This window comes from Silene latifolia, chromosome Y (assembly GCF_048544455.1).
Source record: "Silene latifolia isolate original U9 population chromosome Y, ASM4854445v1, whole genome shotgun sequence".
Lineage (NCBI taxonomy): Eukaryota > Viridiplantae > Streptophyta > Magnoliopsida > Caryophyllales > Caryophyllaceae > Silene > Silene latifolia.
The window spans coordinates 71,021,798-71,028,561 of NC_133538.1; positions in this window are offsets into that span (position 1 = coordinate 71,021,798).

Genomic DNA, 6,764 nt, shown 5'->3' on the forward strand with positions numbered 1-6,764 from the left:
AATTCATATTACAAGTTTAATGTGAATTAAGATTAAAATTAATGTGATTAATTGAGGAATTGTCACTTAATTTGATTATTTAAATAGGTGGTTTGGGTAAAATTAATCTACATAATTAAAGAATTATGTCTTGTATGTTTAATTTTTTTAGGTGATGCATTTTATTTTAGTTGAATGAATCGTTGAATGGTTTTATTTACGTATTTTTGCAATCGGTTATATTTTGTAATACCTAGTGTGGCCTTAGTCAAATTTTGTTTTCGTAATGATGGGAACATAATTTTTAATGTAATTTGAGATCGTGTATCTCCGTTTGGTTTTCTTTATTTATTACGGTTTTGAAATTAGAATGTAAATAGATTTATTATGTTATTTTAAATTGTAATTTTTGAGACGACTAAAGATGGAGATTGGAGCTCACTCCCGCTACATGGATCAAGATGGAACATCAAGACAAGCTTCTCGGGTCCAAAGATGGATTCCAAAGTTGTACTTATGTTCATTTTGATAGGATAGGCCACACTAGGACTTTATTTTTTTGTTTTACCGTTCTTATTGTTTTTCATTCACATGCTAGTTAATGCATCATATTCAGCCTAAAACAAAACCACCTACTAAAATGCATGAAAATTGACTCATATAGATTGTATGTTAGTTTTCATAGACATACAGATGTCACTCAGTTTAAGCCATCACCTTAGTTTATTCATTCACGCATGCTAGATATTAGTTCACTTAAAATGAATTAAAACAAAGTTGATGGGACCTTCCTCTAAAACGGAAATTGAGATTAGTCTTTATAAGGGCAAACAACTATGAATCCCTTCTTCGTCGGTAGGTATAATATGACCCCTTCTACGTTGGGTAAGTAGTTTGTGTTGACTTAGTTTATCTCAACATTATAGTCCGAAGAGTTTCTCGTGATTATGATGGACTAAAGATAGAATTTACAGAAATTTATCGACCAAGAATTCTAACAGTAGAATTAGCCAAAAGGCTGGCTTATCAATTTACAGATAATTGAGTCTTGGGATCATTTATATAATTCTTGAGGAAGGTCAAATGTATAAATGCTTGAGTCTTCGCGTTATAACAGTATTGCATTAGACTTAAATTAAAATCGATGCACATGCTTATTATTTATTCTTCTTTTCGCAGTGTAGAACACGTTTATTTTACTGTTACAACAAATGGCTGGAAATAACGAAATCCCAATGCCAAGTGCCACAATTGGACGCGAGTCCTGGCCGAAAGTTTTTATGGACAACATGAATCAGTACACGCGACTGAAGAATGATGGGTCCAACTTTGCGGATCGGGAGGCACACTACGGAATGCTTGCCATTCGACGGTAAGCTCAAGTACTTAACTGAGCCAATACCGGTAAACCCAGGCCCCAATGCGGGAGTTAACGAGTCACTTGCTTATAGTGATTTCGTCATGGAAGCGGGTGCGATAAAGAACGTACTCATCTTTGCAATGGAAACCAATTTGCAGAGACGCTTCATTGCCCAAGGTGCGAACAAGATTTTCACCACGCTCACTAACGAGTTCTCAAAAGCACCGAGAATCGTTACTTATGAGCATACCTGTCGCTTCTTTGATGCGAAACTCCAAAAGGGCTAACCGGTTAGCCCACACATTCTTAACATGATTGAGAATGTCGAGAAATTGGAGGCACTTGATTGTAAAATCAGTGAGAGCATAGTCATTGACCTTATGCTTCATTCTCTTCACGATGGTTTTGCCCTTTTCAGGGCGAACTACTACATGAATGACTTAAAGAAAAGTCCTCATGAGCTACACTCACTTCTCGTACAGACCGAGAAGGATATGAAATTAAGTAGGAGCATGAAGTTGGATGTTCCCCCGATTTCCAACAAGGATAAAGGTAAGGGCAAAGCTCCAGGCGACCTAACTGTAGGTAAGCCAAAATTCAAGAAGCCAGGAAACGTTAAGAGTGGGCCTGGTGAGACTAGTGGCTCACAGGGCAAGGCAAAGAGCAGGAGCGGTGACATTGAGTGCCACCATTGTCACAAGACTGGACATTGGAGGAGGAACTGTCCCGTGTACCGTGTGAACATTAAAGCAGGCCGCGTCGTTCCTGTTGGTATGTCATCTTATATTCATATGATTGAGATTAACCATGCAAGTTTCGGAACTTGGGTACTTGATACTGGTTGTGGTTCTCATCTGTGTAATCATTTACAGGGCCTAAGAAACATCACACCTCTCGGAAAGGGTGATGTGGACCTGCGAGTCGGGAATGGAGCTAGAGTTGCTGCTGTCTCGAAGGGAACATATGTAATCCAACTCCCTAGTGGTTTTGAGTTATTTTTAAATAACTGTTACTATGTACCCAGTTTGTCTAAGAACATTATTTCAGTTTCCGTACTTGATAAAGACGGATTTTCAGTTTTAATAAAGGATAATAGCTGTATTTTCTCTTTCAATGAAATGATTTATGGCAAAGCGGTTTTCATGAATGGAATTTATATCTTAGATCAAACCACGGAAGTATTACACGTGAATAATAAGAAATTAAAGGTTGGTGACAAAGATCAAACCTATCTATGGCATTGTTGAATGGGACACATAAATGAGAAACGTGTAAAGAAACTCGTCGATAATGGGACTATTCCCGCATTCGAATTTTCTACATATGGCACGTGTGAATCATGTCTCATTGGCAAAATGACTCGAATTTCCTTCAAAGGTGTTGGAATGCGCGTTAGTGACCTATTAGGACTCATACATACTGATGTTTGTGGACCTATGTCAATTACGGCTAGAGATGGCTATAGATATTTTATCACTTTCACGGACGATATGAGTAGATACGGATATGTCTACTTAATGAAGCATAAAAGTGAGTCCTTTGAGAAATTCAAGGAATACCAGAACAGGGTCGAGAACCAACTGGGTAGAAAGGTTTTTTTTTTAAGTGAAATGTGAGTATATTATATATGTATCAAAAACCAACTCCATATACAATCAAAGCAAATAGCAGCTACTGAAAAAAGACAAATACAAAACAAATTGCATCTATCACATGAATCCTATACTTGCTTGGATATTCAAATCAGTATGACCATCCTTTTCCTTTGCTTTACTTCGTATTCTCTGCTGCACCAACTCCTTCAACTGCCTTGCAACCAACTCAGGTCTTAGGACACATAGATTATGCCTTGCAGAATTTCTATGATACCAAATAGTATATCTGTATGCTATTAGTATCAGAGCCAGAGCTTTCAGTTGCATTCTGTTGCCATTTGCAGACTGAATCTTATTGACAGTAGGGAAAGGTCTATCAGTCCGGACCTCAATGCAACGCTTAACTTTGCAGCTGAAAATGCAATCTTCAAAGAGATGTGTAATTGTTTCAGCTTGTTCTTCACACAAAATGCATAAAGCATCCTGACAGTAACCATAAGCATGCAGTTTAGATTTAGTGTTTAAACCTTCCTACATTACCACCCAAGAGATAAAGGAATGCTTGGGTATATTCCAGTTGCTCCACACCATAGTAGACCAGGTTTGTTGAGGGTGTGGACCCATCAACCATTCATAACCATTGCTAACAGTATACCCTTTGTGGTGAGGAACCCAGCAATTATCAGTGAAGCCAGCTTTGATCTTGTCCTTCACCTTGCAGATACTTTTCCATGTCCAAGTGGAGTCTGCTGCAGGAGTGTAGTCCTGCCAATTTTCACCCTTAAGATAGATGTTATCTACCCATTTAATCCACAGTCTATCAGACTTAGTATAGATCCAGTTCACCAATTTGCCCACAGAAGCTAAATTCCAAACATCAGCTTTTTTAATGCCTAAACCTCCATCAGTTTTGGGTCTAGTAACTTTGTCCCATCCCACCAGTGGTACTCTATGGTATTCAGTACTACTATCCCATAGAAAATTCCTGTAAATAGCCTCAACTCTTTTAATTGCAGCCTTAGGTATAACAAACATAGCAGCCCAATAGTTATATAATGTGTTAAGGACTGAATTTGTGAGGACCACCCTGCCTGCATAGGATAGTTTCTTTGCTCCAAGGCTTCTGATTCTAACCACCATTTTCTCAACAAGGCTATTACAGTCCTTGTTAGATACTTTGCCAGGCTGAATTGGCACCCCTAAGTATCTAAAAGGCATTTTCCCCTTCTGAAACCCTGTGACAGATAATAAGTCCAATTGCAATTCTTCATTCATTCCATTAAAAAAGATCTCAGATTTAGTAGCATTCACCTGCAATCCTGATGCATTAGAAAAGGATGTGAAGGCTCTCATCAACAGGAGAATGGAGGGGGCATCTCCTTTACAGAACATCAACAAATCATCAGCAAACATAAGATGGGTAAGTTTGAGCCCTTTGCACAGAGGATGATAATGGAAAGGCCATCTGACAGTAGTAAAATTGATGAGTCTAGTCAGGTAATCCATACATATAGTGAAAATTAAGGGGGAAACAGGATCACCTTGTCTTAGTCCCCTCTTACCCTGAAAATACCCAAAATTATTACCATTCAAGACCAAAGTATAGGATGTGGTTCTGATGCAGGCCATAATTAGGGAGACAAACTTAATAGGAAACCTCAATCCAATCAGCAATTATTCCACAAAATCCCACTCTACAGTATCATATGCTTTTTGCAGGTCTATTTTGAATAGACATTTGTGGGTGATATTTTTCCTAGAATACTGGTGAACTATATCTTGGCAAATCAGGACATTTTCTATAATGGACCTCCCACTCTATAGTTTTCCTCATGCATCTCTTCTTAATTATACCATGAAAATAGGCTGAATTAACATTACCCTCCTCAGTCCACAAGGCCTTAGATTTTTGCCTAAGAAAGCTGTCCCTAGCCTTCATCAAACCCCTCAAATTCTCCATAGCTGTCACCTCCATATTAACTGGGTAGAAAGGTTAAAGCACTCCATTCAGATCGGGGTGGCGAATATCTTTTAAATGAGTTTGATCAACACCTTAAAGACCGTGGAATCGTTTTGCAGTTAACTCCACCTGGAACACCTCAATTAAATGGTGTGTCCGAACGGAGAAATCGAACCTTACTTGATATGGTTCGATCCATGATGAGTCACACGGTAGTGCCTGATTCATTATGGGGTTTTGCTCTTTTGTCAGCTGCTCTTATACTTAACCGAAGTCCGACTAAAGCTGTCGACAAGACTCCATATGAAATGTGGAAGGGAACGGTCCCTAACTTGTCCTTTATTTGGGTTTGGGGCTGCGAGGCTTATGTCAAGTGGAGACACGAGGATAAGCTCGGCCCGCGATCGGTCAAGACATACTTTATAGGTTATCCAAAAGGAACATTTGGTCATTACTTCTATTCGCCTACCGAACATCGAGTTTTTGTTGCGGCTAGTGCGACGTTCTTAGAGAAAGAATTTCTCGAGAATAAGACAAGTAATAGAACCTTCGAGCTGTCGGAGATTCCAGAACCAACAACCGAGGAACAGATGGAGGAAGTAGTTCCTCCAACTGATGATACGGTTAGTATTCCTGAGGAACCTAGGAGGTCGGGTAGAGTCTCTAATCCTCCGGACAGATACATTGGTATGGTCGAGGAGAATGACGTTTTGCTCCTAGAGAGTAATGAACCCGCTACTTATAAAGGTGTTATGGCCTGTTCTGACTCAAAGCTATGGCTCAAAGCCATGCAATCCGAGATGGACTCCATGTATGAGAATGACGTATGGGATCTTGTTGATTTACCTAATAAGGTAAAACCTCTACAGTGCAAATGGCTTTACAAAATAAAGCGTTCTGTAGACGCGCAACCAGATACCTATAAGGCACGACTAGTGGCAAAAGGTTTCACTCAAGTGCACGGATTGCATTACGATGAAATTTTTTCACCTGTAGTCATGCTTCGTTCCATTCGGATAATCTTAGCGATTGCCGCATTTCATGACTATGAAATTTGGAAAATGGATGTGAAAACCGCCTTCTTAAACGGTTATTTGGAGGAAGAGTTGTACATGGTCCAACCCGAAGGTTTCATAGATCCTGAACATCCTAAGAAAGTATGCAAGCTTAAGCGTTCCATTTATGGACTTAAGCAAGCTTCTCGGAGTTGGAATCATCATTTCGACCAGGTGATAAAAGAGTATGGTTTCACTCGATCGGTCGAGGAACCATGCTTGTATATCAAGTCGAGTGGGAGTAAGATTGTTTTCTTGATATTGTATGTCGATGACATAATCTTGATTGGGAATGACATTCCTCTCCTATCTTCGGTTAAAGAATGGTTGAAGAACCATTTCCGGATGAAAGATCTGGGTGAGGCACAACGCATTTTGGGAATCCGTATCTACCGAGATAGATCACGACGGACGTTATCACTTAGTCAGGAGTCTTATTTGGATAAGATTCTTGAGAGGTTCAGCATGACCAACTCCAAGAAGGGGAACCTTCCAATGACGTCTGGGATGCAGTTGAGCAAGTCTCAGTCACCCACGACGCCTGAAGGGATTGAGCGCATGAGTCATGTTCCTTATGCATCTGCAATAGTATCAATCATGTATGCCATGATATGCACACGTCCAGACGTGGCATATGCATTGAGTATGACGAGTCGGTACCAAAAGAATCAAGGTAAAACACACTGGATAGCTGTTAAAAATATCCTCAAGTACCTACGGAGGACTAAGGATAGGGTATTGACTTATGGAGGCGATACTAATCTATGTGCAATCGGTTACGCAGATGCTAGCTTCCAAACGGATCGAGATGACTG